General features: G+C 46.9%; 1 long non-coding RNA gene and 1 pseudogene across 1 annotated transcript; both read left to right on the forward strand.

Moving 5' to 3' along the window:
• Positions 1-511: 511 nt before the first annotated feature.
• LOC144173603 (uncharacterized) lies at positions 512-3,616 on the forward strand. The gene is made up of 4 exons (XR_013323332.1): positions 512-954; positions 1,995-2,076; positions 2,551-2,637; positions 3,292-3,616. It is a non-coding gene; the product is annotated as an uncharacterized LOC144173603 (long non-coding RNA).
• An 11,144-nt stretch (positions 3,617-14,760) lies between these two features.
• On the forward strand, positions 14,761-19,884 carry LOC144175847 (very long chain fatty acid elongase AAEL008004 pseudogene; annotated as a pseudogene).
• The last annotated feature ends 72 nt before the right edge of the window (positions 19,885-19,956 follow it).

Raw genomic sequence — 19,956 nt, forward strand, 5'->3', positions numbered from 1 at the left:
GCAAGTCTCTGTAGGTTGATAGATTAGTTTTTGTTTTTGACTGAAAAACACTTTGGTATTGCATGGTTTTGTTAACTGCTGCTTCTTGCTTTAAGATGCCAGCTTGCATCTATTCAAGTGAGTGGGCACACAGTTAAAGATGCAAACCCTTACACTGCCTCTTTCCTACCATGGTGGCTCACTTTCATAGAAAACGTGGAGCTTTTGCGAGCTGGACGGCTGTTGCAAGCCGTGGCAATACTCACTTCTGCTGGAGGGGCCAACTTTGTTTCCGAATGCAGCCTTGCCTTGTACAGCACAGCCTATCCTGCCTTAAGATCTATGAAGTCATTCAACTCGTTCATGTATCAGGATCTGCAGAAGAAAATGGTGTCAGCAAAAAATGAATTCATGCCGGACAGGCACCCACTGTTTCAGTTATACACTCTAATCCGGGTAACCCATAATGTAACTTCTAAACGGAAGTAACCTATAAAATAAAGGTTACAATGGATTCATTTTGATGTTTTCTTTATCCCAGTCTGTTCTAAGGGTTACAAGCGTGAGGTTAAAAGCGATTTATAGGTTACAATAATGATTTATAGGTTACATCAACAAAATCTGACATGTAACCTCTACGTTGTAACCTATAAAACGCCCTGTAACCTCTAAGAGATGCTCGTCGCGCCTTCTCTCCCGGCGGCCGTTGATTTCTCCGTTGCATGACGGGATATAGAGAAATGGCGGCGCCGGCAGGCCCGGTGGCCGCGTTTTCGCGCCACTCGAGCCTTTTAACCGCTGTGATGCCCCTACGATGAAGCGAGGATTGCTGTAACAAGACTTATTTGTCGGCGTGAGTCGCGGAGGCTGCGGCGAGCCCATTTGTGACTGGCAGCGCTGCACGGCCCGTTCTTCTACGGGCAGCATCAAGTTCGCATGTTGGACCAATGCCCCAAGCCAGTGAAAGCGAACTCGGTGAGTATATTCCCGTGACGGTTTCGGTGTTTTCATTGGATATATCTTTTCGCTGGGGGCTTTTCAATTTGAAATTGCAGCATTCGAGAGGGATTGTCGTTACCTGACTGTTTGCTTCGCTGGACGTTTTCTGTTGTCCGCGACGGCAATTGAATGAAATCACGGGCTTGCGTTCGTTGCGTCAGACTAGAGCGGACGATCGGGAAAGCACAGATAACGGCGCCCGTGACCTGCTTTCTGCTCTGTTTGCGCGCCTTCGTCATGGGTTGAGCGTTTTGTTTACGCTGTTCGCTGCATTGGGCGCACTTGACAAGTTATTTGCCCATGTAATTGTCAGGTAGCTCTGTTTGAATAATTGAATTTTTTCCCATTAAAGTCTTATATTATCGCGCTATTTTCTGGGTATTATCATTTTGTTTCAGTCGTCGGGAAATGTTCATTTTTCTCGCTGAATATATTCGGAATGGTGTCCATTTTATTGGTCTTGTAGTAATATATCCGGATAAACACAAGGTGTGTGCTGCAGAAAAGTAGTCCACTAAATGCTGCCAGAAATTTCTAAACTCACTTTTGTCCAGCACAAGCCTCTTTTTTTGTGAAAGTTTCCCTTATGGCACAATAAAAAGTTTTCGTATGTACAACACCTCATTTTTTTCATTCTTTTCCTTGAGTGGGTAAATTTGGTGTTAGTCATTTTGAGACAGCGGGCCATTTCCACCATGTTAAGTGGTTTAGTATTCTCATTCGCACAAATCAGTCGTTTATTTATTCGCGTGGTATTGCAGGGCAAATGATTGTCTCGCGTGATCCTAGTATAGTGCAGTAAAGCGACTTTACAGAATGTTGGTATGTATGAGCCAGCATGCAGGCTGCTTGATTGTTGTTTTTTGATGATACAGAAATTGTGACGAATTACGCAGATACAGGTGCAGGTGTAAAAATGGGTTCTGCACCCTCATCGGATCCTGGCTGTTCAAAAAGTGTGGTTGCATCTGGCTACCTATGCTATGACTTATCAGCACTACTGTTTTTTCTTGCAGGCAGTGTTCCTTGAGCTGACAACCAGGACTCCCCTGCGTATGACACAAGTTGAAATGAAGTCTGATTTCAGCGGAAACAACGGTATGAAAATGCAATAGCTAAAACACATTCGTTCAAATATTCTTTGTAAAGATGGCACCCAGGCCTGCACAGACAAAAGTATGATTCACTTGTAAAAATGCGAGGCCTTTCTTCAAGTGTTATGATGTTATATTTCGTATCTTATTTTGCCTCATGTTTAGTGACTCTTTATATCAGTTCGTTACTACATGAAAACGTTATAAATTCACATAACAATTTCTTCAGCATGGAGCTTTGTAGTTTTTCAGCAACTCTACCTATTCTATAAGATGCGTGGTTTTGCAGAGCCAACAAGAAGAACTCTTTTTCTAAAATAGCTCTGTAAGAAATCTCCAGTTGTTAGTGAGTGCTTGTGCTGTGTTTTTTTCTTCGTCTTGTCAAGTTTGAGGTGTTCTTTCATTATGAATGTATACCAACTGCCCAGCTCTAAAGTCTATTACATTTTAACCCAAATAACCCTTCGAGTCATTACAGGTACAGACCTCCTGGGAATGCCACTTGAAGATCGGTGCAAGTTCTAGATGTATCCTCTCCCACAACACATCTGGACGAAGAAAAAATGTAAGTTGGCGATTCCTTTTTACTGATAGCTGAGGAAGAAACCACCGATAAGAACACTTTACTTAAATGAAAAACGTTTCGGCTTCCACGTGGGATCCTTGTTCAAAATGAAACTGCCAGTACAAGGGGGGGGGGGGAGGAGGATGTTTAAGTACAGCGTAAAATGTGACGCAGGTGGCGTCAGCATCGTGAAAGCACGTTTCCTGGGTTTAGTGCGACGTTCGTTCTGTTGCGTGTACTAGTGATTCCACATGAAGGCGCGGAAACGTTTTTGTTTTCTCTTTTGCATATGTATGTCAGTTTATCTCGTAGCCCAAAGTTTCTGACTGTTCTGGGTGAGCATGCAGAAACATTTCGCGAGATAAACGGGAACACGGCACGATTAAAATTCGGGAAGGTTGGCCGGTATGACTATAGTGGCTTCGCGTTGTTCTGAACAATGCGGCCAAATTACTCTGTGTAACGATTACTGAAATGATGTGAAATTATTAGGAAAGGCCGTAAATCACTCCTCTGGTGTGGCCTTTCATTTCATTCTCTGGTCTCCGTCTTCATTTCCGTGCAATATATTTTTCGTACTTCACATGCCTGTGGTTTGGTGCGAGGGGCTTATGGTTGCACTGGATTTCGTTCTTTTTCTGAAATTTTCTGTAGATGGCTCTTCAAGGTGGGGAAATCCAAGTGACGGCCCCTCACATATATACCTCCATCTGCGACAGCAGGGAACAAGATGACCGAGGGAAATCTTCAGCGTGCCCTGATTTTGTGCCTGCTTGTGTACTACGTAAATTGCGAAGCTTACCTCTGAATTTTTTCAAGCGCCCTTTTTCATGCAGGAAACTATAGATACCATTTAAAGTTAGTCCTAAAGACAGATTGCAATCAGCCTAGAAACTTGTTAGTGCTGCATAAAAAAATACCCGCACCTCCCCGAGGGGGATTGGGAGGATGCAGAGCATAACGGACTGACTGGCGCTGTTTGAAGGTGCACCAGACAGTTCGTTGGCAGATTCGTTGGCGTCCATTCAGCACATCGAGACGGCGCTGCGCAAATCAACCGAATAAGCAACTGATCCAGCGGCGCACGCACGGGGTATATAAAGCAACTGCCGTGGAGAGGAGGATGAGAGAGAGTCGCGCATGCGCGCTTATCGCACAGCTTACGGATGAGACGCGGAGGGAAAGCGCGTAGCGCACAGACAGCGTGGAGAGGAGGAGGGGATAGGAGGGTGCGAGCGCGCGGTAGCAGCTGCCGTGGAGAGGAGGAGGAGAGAAAGGCGCGCATGCGCGCTATCACACAGTTGGCGGGGTGAAGACACGGAGGGAGAAGCGCGTCGGCGCACAGACGGCGCGGAGAGGAGAAGGGGAGAGGAGGGTACGAGCGCGCGTTATCGCACAGCTGGCGGGTGCGGACGGACGGCGCGCGCCGACGACGCGTGACAGGCCGCCGCTATAAGATGCTCTGCATCTAAAAACGATAACTTGGCGTGGGAATCACAACTCAGGTGGAACTGCAAAGAGAAACCTAAGAGGGAAGTGTAAAGATGGATTCGTAAAGACGAGTGAATTCCAACTGTAATACTAGACTGAGTGAAACGGAGAATGTAGGGAACATAGCCATAAACACTGCTTTGTATGAAAAAGTGAATTTGTAATAAATGTTCTTTCTACTCTCCCACATTCTGCGTTTTTTCTGTGGGGAACCATGACAACAACGCTGTACTGGGAAAGTGCACCCCTGAGAACCATCTTATAAATGTAGCTCAAACTCGAATTCGTCTGAAATTGTTCAATGGCAGTATCCAAACAATTCGGAATGCTTTGCATACATCCGTGCAAATATTGAGGTAAAGAATTTGTATATTTGGCCATGTTTGTGAAGCTGTTCACGCAACATTTATTAAATAGGTTTAAGAAGGATATATGAATAAGGATATATGAATAAACCGAATTTTACTTGGAAGTCTAAAGCAATATAGGAAACACCAATTCGCCCAGGAATATATGAATAAGGCTATATGAATAAACCGAATTTTACCTGGAACTCTAAAGCAATATAGGAAACACCAATTCGCCCAGGAATCCGCACTCGTCTAATACTCATTAAGGAACGATAATAACGTCGGGGTGGTTCGCAGCTTTGCTTTTTAATAAATAGCCCACAGGTGTTTCATAATAGAAATGTGAATGTTCAAAACTACCGATGCCAAACTTCTGGAGATGTGCTCCTGTTAAATGCGCAAACATGTGTGCATGTACTGCAATTCTCTTTTGATAATCATGGCCTAGGTTGTCAGACAAGAATTTTTGGCTTAAGGCTATGTTATAACTTTGGCGTCCTTTTGAAGTATGCTATCAAGTGCATGTTTCCACTCGAGCTTGGTTTCACTAAACGCCTAATGTTGTTTAACTAAAGCTCAATTTAGCAAAAGACCTATCATGCATGTTTGATACTGGTTTCTTAAACGGCACAAAGCTGATGCAAACATCAAATTTGCTTATGCCTGTTTATAAGACTTAAGCGTTGCCAATACTCACGAAGATTTTTGGGTGACAACCTGGGTAACGATTATCGGACAGGTAATGCAATGCATATATATTAAGAGAACATTTTCAAGCTTTTTGGCACTGCTGTTTTAGGAATTATAAAAGTAACTTCTCTTTTAGCCCCAGCCGTGTGGCCGGTAGTTTATTCAAGGGACGAAGAAAAGACACCCGACGCAAAAGTTTAGACGGTGCAATGAACAGCATGGTCGCACATATTTTCCACTAACGCAATGTTTGTTTACCACGCGGGAAAGGCGCCTTCTGGGGTGTCGCCACAGCGGCGCCGGCGAAAGCGCGCCTGGCGCGCAACATCACGTGAACCTTCCAATTTGTGTGGCCTTGGACGGCGGTAGATGTAACTTATATAAAGGTATACATGCTGAAAGCTGCAAAGTAACCCATAACTGCGTAACCCTTACGTGTATACGTATATAAAGGTTACGAAGATATAGGTTACATTTGTACCTTATAAATTATAGGTTACAAAAATTCGAAAATGTATACCTCTATTAAGGGTTACCCAGCTTAGAGTGTACTTGCAGATACCTCCACCTATTTCCCTCCTGGTGTTACATCCAAAGCTAATTTGTTACGGCTTGTCTCATCAAGTATGATCATTTGTCATAACACAGCTAGTCATACAGGAAAGTCCTTCACTGGGTCAGAAAACACTTTCTTTTTTTTACAGTAGTAATAAACTAGGCGACTTAGTCATCCGTATTCTGACACCTTAATATTCTGTGTCACCGAGCTGACAAGCGTGATTGGTGCATAAGGTCATTTGTAGCCGCAACCTTTACTACAGCCTTGTTAGCTAACGTAAACCTCGTTCATGGCACCAAATTACTTGTGATTGCATGGCAACAAAAAAATAAAACAGCTGAAATGGAAACGCTATTCTCGCAAACTTACCAACGCTGCATGCCACACACACCTGCCTTAGTTAACTTACCGTGATTGTAAAAGTTTCCGTCACGCCAAACCACAGTGCACTTTTTGGAGCTACAAGCCCCGTGTCAAAATCGGGTGTCAGATGAATCGAGTAATTTTTGTGTATGGTCTTACTATTGATTATGACAAATTTATTACCAACAAAAGAAGAGTGTGTGCATTGTTCTTGTAAAAAATGATATCCTTTTTTATGCCCGGCAGACTTGTGTCATGCTACGGCAAACTCTGTTATCTTCCATAAGGGCATGAATTTGTGTTTTTAATTACGTGGCCTTAGCTGGCGCCTGACGGGCCCCGATTGTATACAGACCCCTCATTATCATCCGAAAGGGAATAAACACATTTCGGTTTCGAACCACGTCGCCGTCGTGGTCCACACTATATGCATTTAATCGTTCGATAGGCTCATAGCATCTTGTACGCATGTCACCGTTTCATTAATAGGGTACGCTGTTAGATGTGAAGAGTCGACTCAAGCGAGCAAACAACCCCACCGAATCTACAGGGCACAGTTTTCGAAGGGGGTGGCCGTCTGATCTGCGGCTTTCGCCGACCAGAGCGCTAAGAATGAGTCAGAGCCTTGAACGAAAACAACACAAAGACTTATATTTGGACAGGCAAGCCATCAGGAGCGTTAACAAACAGATATTACAAAGTAGAGCAGTTACCTAAAAAGAACACGAGCAGTTCGATGCATATGAGAGACAGAGTCCCACAATATTCACCGACCGGGCCCGACGATGCACCGCTGTCGGAGGCGATTCGGCTACCTGAGTAACCGTCACGTTGCTTTGAAACGACGCCGCGCGCGACAAACGATTTCATCTCGAATGCCCTGTTACAAACCGGCCTACAAAATAATGCGAATGCATACCCCAAAAGCCACAAACAAGTACAATAAAACGAGTGTGCGCTTTTTTCTTTGCCCGTGCGTGTACGTGCTGTGTGCGGCACGGGTACTTCGCAGTTAACCCTATCCAAACGTTTGACAAACGCATCGACTGATGAAAGAGCACTTACCAGCGAGCTGTCCACAGCTGTCGCCGTATCCAAATGTTGTTAGCGGCCGTTCGTCGTGTGACAGGGGCACATAAAAATCTTTCCACCAAATGGCACAACTAGTCCTTCTCAAATAAGAAAAAATGATGGCCCAAGGCGAGGCGCTTGAAACTCCGGCCGCACCAAGTCACCGGCCGCGCTGCATTGATAGCACCACAGAACAGGATAGCACCAATAGCACGGAGGTCCGGAGGTTGTTTACATCCGGGCAGCAAGTCGTGCCGCCAGGGCAAGTTGAGTCGCTGCAGTCGGGTGCGTTGGCGCGCTGGCACGAGAATTTAAATTGTCTATATATGCGCAAGCAAGCGAAGCAGATGAACAGTGCAATTGTTTGCAACGGCGAGAACTGTCTCTTTGTTAGCGGCAGAGTTTGACAACACCTACCGCGAAAATAAACAGATTGAAACAACACGGCCGCGCTGTCTGCTTGTGATCGCGCTGGCTGAAGCATCTATACGGGTATACGTACGGTATCGGTTTTGTAGCTGCATGCAACTGTCACGTCCTGCTTTCTCGTTCTAATTAGCATTAGTCCACGGTTGAAGTGCTGACACACGGAAACAACACAAGACTAACATGGCGACCGCCCGCTTGAGATGATTACCCCAGATGGGGAGTTTATTGTGGACGTGGTTGTTTACAAGGGACCGAACGCCATCTCACAAATGGTGTTATGTCGTTCTAAATCCTCCCTTTTGCTACACAGATGGGCAACGGTACTACCATGGAGGTTCGTCCACTTGTTTAGACCATGCCTAGGGAGTACATTTTTTGCTATAAGTACTTTTCAGGGCCCATTACTTGATTAAAACTCCATTTCCGGCTAGTTTGCGTTTACTGTGTAGAATATTCCGGCTCAGTCTACTTCAGGTGTGCTTACCGCGTACAGTCGAGATCAATTTGAAGGTAATCGCTCGGGTGGCAAATAAACAAGCTGCAGCGCCATGTTACGCATTGTATCAGGGTTGCATCATGCAAGAGACAACCAGGCAAAGGCACTGCTGCCTTTATCTATGAAAACGGCCGCTGTGTAGGTTGAAAGGCCCGCTGATCGATGCTCCCGCGATCACCTTCAAATTGATCCCGACTGTACGTCAATGGGCCCGCGGCGGCGCAGCCACTGGGGAGGAGGTGCACGTGACTGCACGTAAAGACAACAGGTGCACTCTAGCCACGAAGAGCGCTTTTTCTGCAGATGCAGCAATGTGAAGTGTTTCGAGTCTGCCCGTCGAACAAATTCGCGCAGCATCTCGTAATGGAATGTGCTTCTACGTCGGATGTATCACCGCCGCCAGATTCACTATGGTCGAACACGCAAGTATGACAGCAAGGTCGAAGCCCCCAAGTGGAACGCAGCGAGGAGTTCTATAGAAGGTAAAAATGAAGTTGAAGAAAAAGACGCAAACGCGGTGTGGGACTCTTTCATATTTATCGTCAGGGGAAACCGTAATAACTTTCCTTTCAAAGCACGTAAGCAGGTCGAGTGCCCCGGCGCACTCTTTTGTATGCGTTAACAATTTTTTCCCTAGAACGTTTATGCCTGTGAAAGTTGCTTGCGATACGGTAATGCCTCCGTGCTGGCATAAGAAGTTGTCGTTTGCAGCTGACGTCATGAAACCGGTGGGGATCACGGTGTGAGGAAAGGGAACTTACGAGTGTTTCTCGCGAAAAGAATGCGGGTGAATCGGCCGATTAAACTCAGAACATGAACAACAAATTTCAGACTTTAACTATATAGGGAAGCAATGTGTCAGCGTTTCCAACTTCCTTCGTGCTCCTTCCAGCTATTCTAAACGATCGTCTACTCGACGTGGTCACTGTGTGGCTACGGCGCTTTGGGCTGCTGAGATTCATATCTCGGGTTCGAATGACGGCAGCGGTGCCCCTGTTTATTGTGGAGGTGGATAGCAAATAAATGGCCGTGTATCTGCTCCTTTCGTTGCAAATGTCGACGAAAGACTATAGTCGACTAGCGCCCCGGGCAAGTAAATGCATCCTTTCTTATTCCCACACACCTCTCATGCTATTCCTCTCCCGTCTCGTTCCTCCCAAGATAACACGCTAGAGGTTGGCTGAAGTCAATTTAAAGTTACCGCGTTCCACTGCTCCACGTCGGTGCCTCAATGGCAGCTCTGCCGTACGGCGGAGACGCGCGTGAATCGAGGCACCCTATAGAACCACGTTGCTCTACTTCACGAGCGTTCCAAGCGGAATGTATCACCTATCCAGTAGAACCTTGCATTGGTGTTGCCGTTTTATTTCCTAAATTCCAGCAGGAGCTATAGTAGCGCTGGTAACAGCAGGCGACGGTGTTCTGCCGCAGATGTAGGTTGATGCATTGATGCAGTTGCCGGTGCAGTTTATGTATGTTGATGCAGTTGGTGCAGTTGATAGCGCATTTGCTATGGCAAAAACGAAGCACCCATAAATTTTTAAATAAAAGAATGCTGCAAATATAGCTCATGTATTGATTTGCTACCTCACATTTGCGTAATGTAATGCCTTGTTCTTGTTAAACAATGTTTACAAGTATGAACATTGACATCGGACTTGGAAGTTTAGATTTCGCTGTGGGTACATGAGACTACTGCGCAGCTTCTGTTTTCGTTTGGCCGGATGGCTGAATCGAGTCACGCACAAACAGACATACCAACAAACCAAAATTTCTGCATTTAAGTAGCCCAAGAAAGGCTACCGTATTAAAAAAAACTTGTGTCGATACTTCAAAGCACGGTAAATATCGCCAGGTGGTTTAAACTAATCCCTGGCCCCTGACGGACTTCAAATCGCAGGTGCTTGAGCACCCAACATCTCAATTGTTCAGAGCCAAAATCTGATTTTTTTTACAAAGCGCCTTGCTTGTCGTTACAACAATCGATTGAACAGAGCGAGTTGCAATTGCCAGCATCTCGCGCGCGCCGTTCTATAATGTTCTAGAGTTCATCAGGTGACGTCACACAAGCTGCGTCTTATTTCCCTCACCCTCTGTCATTTTTCTCTCTAGTAAACCTTGTGTTCCACACTTGCTGCGAGGACGACCGACCCCGAAATTCCAAAAAACGCTGTGTGAAAAGCCTGAGAGGGTTTCGTGTTAAAAAAAAAGAACCAAACGAACCAATTCCCTCCGGAAACAGGGCAGGGTTGTCTGGTACGGCGGCTGTTACGTAACTACCCGGTATTTTTTCTTCATTTTTTTGGAATCTGGATGCGTAAGTAAACGTTTTATTGTACGCCAAAATTTATGCGGCTTTTTGGCCACATTCGGCGCCATGTTTTTCGATTAGGCGATATTTGGCTGAATTTGTATTGGATGTTTTCGGTTGGCGTATCTGGTAATCTTGAAGCCGGGTCCACGCGAAGCTTCACCTCAGTGAAAAGGATAACGACAAAATAAAAACGCAATGACCGCCAAAGAGAAATGAATTACTTTTTGCGAAATTCAAAACGCAATAACCGAAAGGAAAACGAAAAAAAGACATCGGTCGACAGAAACAAAATCATTTCATTTTGCTAAGCTTTACCCGAACGCAAAGGTTTGGTGTATGTTGATGTAGGTCTTTATTCTGTAGTTGTCGGGAACATTTACGCTTTTCAATGGCTGCCCGCTCTTCCGCGGAGCGAACCAGGCGTGGCCTACCCATGCCGCGATAGAAAGTGAAGTGCCCGACGACAGTGTCGGACCGGACCTGCGGTGTGGTGGGATGAGAGCGACGACTGTTAGTGGCTCCCATTGTTGCGTCATATAGCGCTGCACTAGTGCGCACGCGCCAGGTGCGGATGGCGAAGGAGAGCTGTGCCCAAAGAGCCCGTGGATAAAGTTGGCGCAGCCAACCCTTTATCCTTACCGATTTCCCCGAGAGGGTAAGTGCCAAATACTTTAAGGGCATTATCGTTGTCATCATGGTGTTCATGAAAGCATGTGGATATAGTTTTCGTTGCCGCAAAGCGTTCCGGCGCACGCCACCACCTACGGCGCAGGTAAGCCAATACCAGCTTGGCTTTAAGAGCAAGTGCACAATACAACGGCTGTACATCTAGCGTAGACGTCGTAGGTGCCTGCAATAAAAGTAATGCGAGATTCCCCGCCCGTACAAGCTTACAAAGTACATTTACGTATCTTGTTAACGGAAAAGAGGAAGATGCACACAACCAATCCCTTATTAGGACAGCCTGGTAATTTTTTTATCATGTTCACTCAACAGAACGCAGAAGTTTATAATACAGAACAATTGAAGCCGCTATGTAGATTAACGTAGCAGGAAAGCAGCGTTGTAAATGAGATAGGCTAGTGCATTATGATTAGCTCCGAGCGCCAAGAATGAAGTTACGATTGGGGACCTTCTTTTCCATTTGAAGCAATCCTTCTGAACCAAGGGATCCCTTATTGTAGTTCATGTATTGCGACTTTTTAAAGTTTTTTAACTTAACGGTTCCGTGATTTGTTATTTTGATTTTTTCCTGTACTTATGGAAATATCTGTGTAATCGGGACTGCAGTGCACTTTTTGTTATTATGATCCCTGCGCGAAAAGAAACTGTGTAGCGGAGACTGTTGCGCCTTTCCTGTAACTGCAAAACTGCTGATTGTTTGTTTTCCTCTTATTTGTGATGTTTCTTTCTCTACTTGTGCAGTTTCATGTTTGCCCTGAACGCTGGTAAAAAACTTGAACGTGTCATATTGTACATCACTTTGGGGGGCGGGAGCAAGTTAAGGTGTTCGTGCAGCTTTCTTTACTTTGCCGCCCTCGTCTGAAAGGATGGAAAATAAAGGAATTATTATTACTCGCCTGCAGATATGCATATCACAGTTGTTAAGAGCGTGGTTTATTGCGAGTTGTTACTAAACAAAAAAAGAAAATTAAGACGCAAGTCCCCGAGTACGCCTGAGCACATCACAGGACTTGTAAATGCGAAATCATTCGTATGCAATTTGTGAGAGTTTCATTGAAAGACCCAGAGCGCACTGGCTCGCTGGTGACTGGTGCGCCGGTGGGTGGGAGGAGCTGAGTGCCCGGAGTGTGAAACTCAGTGGGAGGACAACGGCAGCTGAACAGCTGAACTCAGCCTATGTGAATTGGGAAGGTGTTCTGCTGCCGCAATGCCTGTTTTCCTACACAGACAACGTCGGAACCAGCTTTTTCGCCAAGTGGGACATGCAGTGAGTTAGCAGTAAAAACTAATCACACTCTCTTTTCCTAGCACAACGCTTTTTCTGTCCCGAACCTACACTCGGGTGGTGCCAAACCAGTGTGCGCTTTTCCGGGCGCACAGTTCACTTCTAGAGTCTTTATTACCCGTTCCCTGTTTCTATCATGAGTTAGCGGTATTATCCATATACGTTTCGGCGCCGAGCTGGCCGGCTAAAGGGGGCGCCCGGGAACCAATGCTAACCGACCCGATGCTATCAAGGCAGCGCGCTAGGGCCCACGACTTTCATCTTTGAGTACGCTCGCACGAACCGCAACGTATACGACAAGAGGACTGTGATTTGGGCGAGTTGGTGAATGTTCATGATTGACAATCCAGCGCGCGAAAACACGGCACAAAAAAGAACGAGAGTTAGACAGGACAGCGCTGCACTCACAACTGATTTATTTTGAAGAAAACATTGGTCATATATACAGATCAGTCTCCCACGTGGCGGTAAATTATTGCACCCGATAACCACAAACAAAAAAACGCAATCATTAATCGGTTTGCACATGTGTAGTCTTTGGTTTACTTGGTCATGCAAAGGCGTCACTCTGATACGCGTATTCCCGGTCATGCAGCACTATTGAGGGCATACTTATACAACGGTCAGCAGCTCGTCTGATTTGAAAGGCCTCGATAATTTCCCGTGTTGTTTTATCTTTGTGTCTCGACAACACAGTGGTTTCATTAAAAAGCGGCTCACAATCTTGTTTGCAGCAGTGTTTTGCCAGGTGGCTGTGTGGGTTCGTTTTAAATGAACGCTGGTGCTCGGACAACCTGGTGTTCAGACACCTCCCGGTTTGTCCCACATATATATGTCCACACCGAAGTGGTAACATATACACGACACCCATTGCACATTTCACAAATGGGTCTGAATGATTTATCGGGCACACTTTTTTTTGTATTCCGGGAAGCTAATCTTGATTGATTGATTGATTGATTGTGGGGTTTAACGCGCCGACGCAACGCAGGCGATGAGGCGCGCCGTAATGGAGGGCTCCGGATTAATTCTGACCACCTGGAGATCTTTATCGTGCGCCGAAATCTCGTACACACGGGCGTTTTTGCTTTTCGCCTCCATCAGAAAAGCGGCCGCCGCGGCCGGGAATCGAACCCGCGACCTCGTGCTCAGCAGCGCAACGCCTTAGCCACTGAGCCACCGCGGCGGGTGGGAAGCTAATCTTCGGTCAACCCTACTGCACAATTTTCCTAATTTATTTGGAGCCGAGAATACCAGCTTCTCGAACCAGATACCAGCTTCTCGAACCAGATAAGTAGAATGCAGACGGCTGGCTACCCTGACAATGTTCTCCTCATGGTCGTGCAGAAGTTAGTCAAATGGATAAAAGGAAAAGATACGGCAGGTTCTGTGACGCAGCCACCAAGGCAAAGAAAAAGATACCCCGTTGTGATACCGTATAAGCACCGGCTCTCTCATAACTTAAAAAACGTGGCAAAAAGATACGCTTTCGACGTGGTATTCTCGGCTCCAAATAAATTAGGAAAATTGTGCAGTAGGGTTGACCGAAGATTAGCTTCCCGGAATACAAAAAAAGTGTGCCCGATAAATCATTCAGACCCATTTGTGAAATGTGCAATGGGTGTCGTGTATATGTTACCACTTCGGTGTGGACATATATATGTGGGACAAACCGGGAGGTGTCTGAACACCAGGTTGTCCGAGCACCAGCGTTCATTTAAAACGAACCCACACAGCCACCTGGCAAAACACTGCTGCAAACAAGATTGTGAGCCGCTTTTTAATGAAACCACTGTGTTGTCGAGACACAAAGATAAAACAACACGGGAAATTATCGAGGCCTTTCAAATCAGACGAGCTGCTGACCGTTGTATAAGTATGCCCTCAATAGTGCTGCATGACCGGGAATACGCGTATCTGAGTGACGCATTTGCATGACCAAGTAAACCAAAGACTACACATGTGCAAACCGATTAGTGATTGCGTTTTTTTGTTTGTGGTTATCGGGTGCAATAATTTACCGCCACGTGGGAGACTGATCTGTATATATGACCAATGTTTTCTTCAAAATAAATCAGTTGTGAGTGCAGCGCTGTCCTGTCTAACTCTCGTTCTTTTTTGTGCCGTGTTTTCGCGCGCTGGATTGTCAATCACAATCAGCAACGTATACGAGCCAGACGCAAACAACAACAACGCTCACTGAAACAACAACAACGCCGCTAAGCGCGGCACGCGCGCGCACGCAGGCAGGAAGTTGAGAGGCTGAGAAGCCATGCAGCCGCGGAGAGAGAGCGAAAGAGAATGAACGTGCGGAGAACTCCGGCGTGCTGCGGCAATAAAGTGAAACCGCTTATTGTCGGAGGAGCGGGCTAACCGGCCTCGCGGACGCAGCATCACTATCCGCGTAGAGGGAGCCAGACGAGGGAGCCTCACCGCCTATAAAAAGAGCTGCCGAACTCTTGCTCAGAATGACCCACATCCCCCTCCGCATATTGGGCGCGCTCGGCCGCCTCCTCGCACCGCGGCTTTCTTCGCCGCACTTTATGTTTTCCGCTAGAAAGCGGCCGTCTCCGGCCAAGTGTCGAAAAGCACCAGTTGTTTACTGGTTTCTTTCCTCCTCCCCGCGGCCTCCTCTCCCGACAACAACACTGGGACCTTCTTTCCCCGATGTTTATTTAAAGGGGCCACCAGTGCCGAACGGCTCTCGGGACCGAGCGGGCCACACAGAAGCCGTGGTACACCACGAGCGGAGCGGGGCGGCTGGGCTCGACAACGTGCGGCAGCGACAAAGCGAGAAGGGGACACATCAGAGGTTCAGCGATGGCCGGCTTCGAGAAGATCACCACCAGCGACTATGGAGAGTTCAGCCGCTTCAGCCGGCCGCTGTACCCGCGCTCGGACCCGCGCACCCGAGACTGGTTCCTGCTGGGGAACCCCTTCTTCATCACCCTGGTTGTTGGAGGGTACCTGTACATCGTGTACCGTGCCGGGCCCCGGTTCATGGCCAACCGCAAGCCGTACGACCTGCGGGGTATCATCAGAATCTACAACCTACTCATGATTGTGACCAACGTCTTCTTCGGCTACCACTTCATGAAGAACTCGTACTTTGGTGGCAACTACAATCTCTTCTGCCAGGGCATGACGTACGCGACCGACCAGAACTCAATCAACATCCTGTGGTGGGGCTACTTCTACTTCTTCGTGCGCGTAGCCGACTTCATGGACACGTTCTTCTTCGTGCTCCGCAAGAAGGAGCGCCAGATCACGCTCCAGCACACGCTCCACCACGCGCTGGTCGTGGCCAACGGCTGGCTCTGGTATACGCTGGGTGGAGACGGGCAGTCTATATTCGGCCTCATCTTGAACGTGCACATACACACCATCATGTACACCTACTACTTCTTGGCTGCTTGCGGTCCCAGGTTCCAGAAGTACCTCTGGTGGAAGAAGTACCTGACGCGTGCACAGATTGTCCAGCACCTGGTAATCATCGCGCACGGACTGGTGCCGCTTTTCTACGACTGCGGCTACCCTCGCTTCTTCATATATCTCGCGCTGCCCCAGGGCCTCCTTGGACTGGCACTGTTCATCAACTTCTACGTGTTCGCCTACCAGAGGAAGTCCTTCAAGGAGGCCATCTCAGGGGAAGTGTGTATGCTAAAAGAAGATTGAGCCTCAGCTCCTGGTGCTCGACGACCTGCACAAGGTAGTGGTGCTACGCTGCGAGGGGCAGTGCTACTGCTCGCTCTCGTGGTGGCTGTGCAACATCCTGCAGCGTGCCTTCAACCTCAAAACCGACCCCGAAAAATGACGTTATAGCTCAGTGATCGGCCAGTTGGTGTGTTGTAGGACGGATACATCCTTCGCCAGCAGCGCTCGCGGTGCCTGGCATGGAGTGTTGCTTTTTCTTCCACTCCTCGAAGGCTTGGAATTCTGAACGAAGTCGGCAGGAACAGCGTTAAAGGGTGCTGCAGGTAACGTGTTTCCGCTGCTGTTCGCGTATTCGACATTCAGACGGATTGTTCAATTGGGCACCACAATTTCTGGCTGAACAGTAACTCATGGAATTGTTCGACTGTCACGAAGAGCCAGAAATCAATTGTGGAGTGGGAAATTTATATGAAAAATGTGGACTTTCCATTTTAAAAGCGATTATAGGCAAACATTTGATTTCTTCCAATTTTTTTTAAATGCGGCACCTTCAGGGGCCCATGAAAGACGCTGTCAGAAGGAAGTTAGTAGTAGTAGTTGTAGTAGTAGTAAACGTTTATTAGAGGAAAAGCGAAAGGGAGAAGTTAGTCGGTAACTAATTTGAGGTCCAGTACACCATTTGCAAAATACGCTGCCTGAAAACAATCTCGCGCTGTCGTTCAAAAACAGTTGCTTTATCTACGCAGCGCGCCTTCACAGTAGTCAATGAACAGCTATTGGGACAGAGGCCTCGCGCGAAAGAGACGTTCACCATTCCTTTTTGACTCTTTAAGAAGGCAGACATTTTGTGATAGCACATGGTCTATCATGGTGCACAGAATGACCAGCGAGTTTAAGATTGAGGCACCACAAAGCTACGCTAAAACATACCATATATTAGCCGCAGCCCAACGAAAATTTGAGGAGCATATAAGTGGAAACGTACATCGTCAATGGCTTAACAAAGCGCTGTAGATGTCTCCGGAACGAGGCTTGTGGGCTCTGGAATATCTTGAAACTTCCTACGTAGTGCTGAAACCAGGATCCGCCGTGCTGCAAGAAGCTTAAAGGTCTTAGGCCATATCGACCTGGTGGCATAGATTTGGCTCTTGGGGTCCCGTCAAAGAACTCATAATGAGATTGCTTCTGCAGGAGTGTGCGTGTATTCCACATATATCGTGCAATTTGAGACTGTGTGCTAACGGATAGCAAGAAGCAATGCACTCCCCTCGTTACCAGCTCCTTTTGGGCGAAGAGCGTAGAAAGACACAGAGTGTTATCGGGGCGGTATTATTGTGTTTGTCCGTTTTGAGAACGTCCGTTCTGTGTCCGTTTTATTGTGACGTACTTCCAGTTATAGGCGGGCTTTGGGTTGACTTTAGCGCAACTGTTCTTGTAAACACATTTGAAACGACTAAACCTATTTTAAACTATCTTCTATGTGTTTATTGTTCCGCCAGCGAACCAACAACAAGGCGACGAAAAATCGTCTGCTCCGAGAAGCCGCGGCTCATAGCTCAGCAGTGCTTGCATGACGTCACATCCGGGTGTTCGCTTTTAGCCAATCAGTTCTTTCTCAAAACGGATACTTTTGAAACGGACACAAAACGGATAAAACACGAGAATGCCGCACCAGGAGTAGGGCCCAAGGCACTGTGCAGCGCTAACACTGCCCCGGAAGTAAGTGCAGCTTCCTTCGGCTCTGTTTGTTTTCCTGGTCGGAAATGGCCGCGGGTAGCGAACAACAACGAGCTGCCGAGAGCGCGGCATTCCAGTGGCAGCGGCGACAACGGCGCGCACTTCCCTCGGCGGCGTTGTCTTCTCGGCGCATCATCCTTCCCCTCCCGAGTCGTGGCGGCCCGGTCACCGACGGCGTTGCCTAATTGCGAATGCGCGTCGCAGCTCCCTCGAAGAAGCTCGCCGACGACCCAGGACGAAAGAAAGGGGGCCAGCCAAGCGTGGCGGGCGCACGCCACGCTCTGGGCCAGATCGTGGAAACGTGCAGCCTGCTGCTGTTCCGTGCCTCGGGGCCGCGGGGGAAGCCCGGGCCGAGTGGTCTTTCTTTCGCTTTTCTCTACTTGGCCATTCTTTTTCACCGAGGGACCAAGAATGTCTATAACGGCCAGTCAGTTCGGCAGCCCATTTGGAAAGCGGGCCGCACCACCTGTTTCGTATTCTCTTTTCCCTGTGAAGAAGAAAAATAGGCACGAAGCGCATCGTTCCCCCATCTCTCTCTTTCTGGCTCCACCGCTCTCGTGGTACTCGCAAGGCGAAGGCCGCAATGCTCCGGTCATTGGCTTTATTCTTTGTTGGTTGGCCAGTAGCATCTTTGTTTAACATCGTGCTAACGGTTATGTCGGGGAATTCGGAATGAGTGTTGCAGAAACCTTCAGATCTTAACGTTACTCTTGCAAAAAGCGGCTTGAGTGTACAGGGAATGTTGAGATTGATGGTAAAAAAACGCGCGAAACGCAGAACAAATTGGAGATGCGTAAACGCCTTCAGTCAGTGACGTGGGGTTCACAGGGAAATTTCAGCTCATTTTGAGGTAAAAAATTTTATTTGAGTTCATCAGATGAGACGAAACGATATAGATGAGAAGCAGGACGGTTATAAACAACACGTTTACGAAGTCACTGCAGGAAGGAATAAACTAACAAATGGGTCGAAGGAATGAAATGTTTGGAAAGCTGCGCATTGCAAGTAACAGTACCTAACTGTTAACCGGTATAAGGAGGTCCACGGCATCCCCTGCGTCCTTCTTTCGCCTAATGCAGAAAACTTGTGACGCCCGGCTATTGACTCTATATACCGCTATAGAGGACCTATTATGCCTGATTTCTGTGACTGGATCATGTACACTCCAGGAGTTTAAGTGTACAGGTACCCCTAACATTGCTTTTGGCGCCTATTTGTAAATAACCTTATAGTACGTTTATTTTTACAACACGAGTTTCGCGAGAGTTGCCCCTTGGGTGTCTTGTCGATATTCGTGTTGTTCCCCTCACCTGCAATGTGGACTTGAGCTGTTGCGACTGTTAATATATTTGTAGAATAGACTTGTATAAAACACACTCTATGTTTGATCGTCTGTCCACAACTAAAATAAGTAAAAACAAAAAGAAATACAGAAGGGGAGCCAAAGCTAATTTTCGGTACTTGATACCGTAGTGATAGGTAACGCAGAAATATGCAGCCCGTTCACTATGTTCAACTATTTAAGTGAATCAATTTATGAGAGCACTGGAAGCCATAACCGGCCACCAACCTGAGATTCAAACATTTATCACAGCGGGAGGTCCAGACCTTGACCCCAAATGACACCGAACTATGCTAATTCCACCAGACACAAAATGCAGTGGCGCTATTCGTGGAGTTGTGGCGGTTGAAATACCTTTAATTGCCTTCCTGCACATCACCTTGCAGTGGAGTGAATGTACAAAACGAATCTACGATGTTTATGTAAATGTGTGACATTGCGACTTGAATGTTCCCTTTTCATTTATTTGTCAACATGTGTAAAGTGGTTGCAAAAAGTTGTAGATAAGGTGTGTTTGAGACGTTACTGTGTAAATGTTTTGGTATCCCAAAATGTTATCGAAAAAGTGATGCCAGTTGTCTGAAAGGGTGTTGGCTAGTCACGTTAATAATAGTGTATAGAATGAGAAAGAATTGATATATGTATTTAATATAGATTCTACTCCTTGCCAATATTCTCGTGTGTTCTGTGGTTTCCGGAAACCAAATGAACGTAATAAAGAACTTTCGTTGGGTGAACACGCCGACTCCCGAGCATTATCTGGGGTACAATTAGGTTCTTATTAACAGTCTTTGTCAAAAAACAAAAGGCCGCGCCAAAATTCTCTGGGCACGCAGCGCTCAAAGCAAAACTTA

The sequence above is a fragment of the Haemaphysalis longicornis genome, unplaced genomic scaffold (genome assembly GCF_048455015.1).
Source record: "Haemaphysalis longicornis isolate Haplotype H1 unplaced genomic scaffold, Haemaphysalis longicornis Haplotype H1 scaffold_3, whole genome shotgun sequence".
Taxonomy (NCBI): Eukaryota; Metazoa; Arthropoda; class Arachnida; order Ixodida; family Ixodidae; genus Haemaphysalis; species Haemaphysalis longicornis.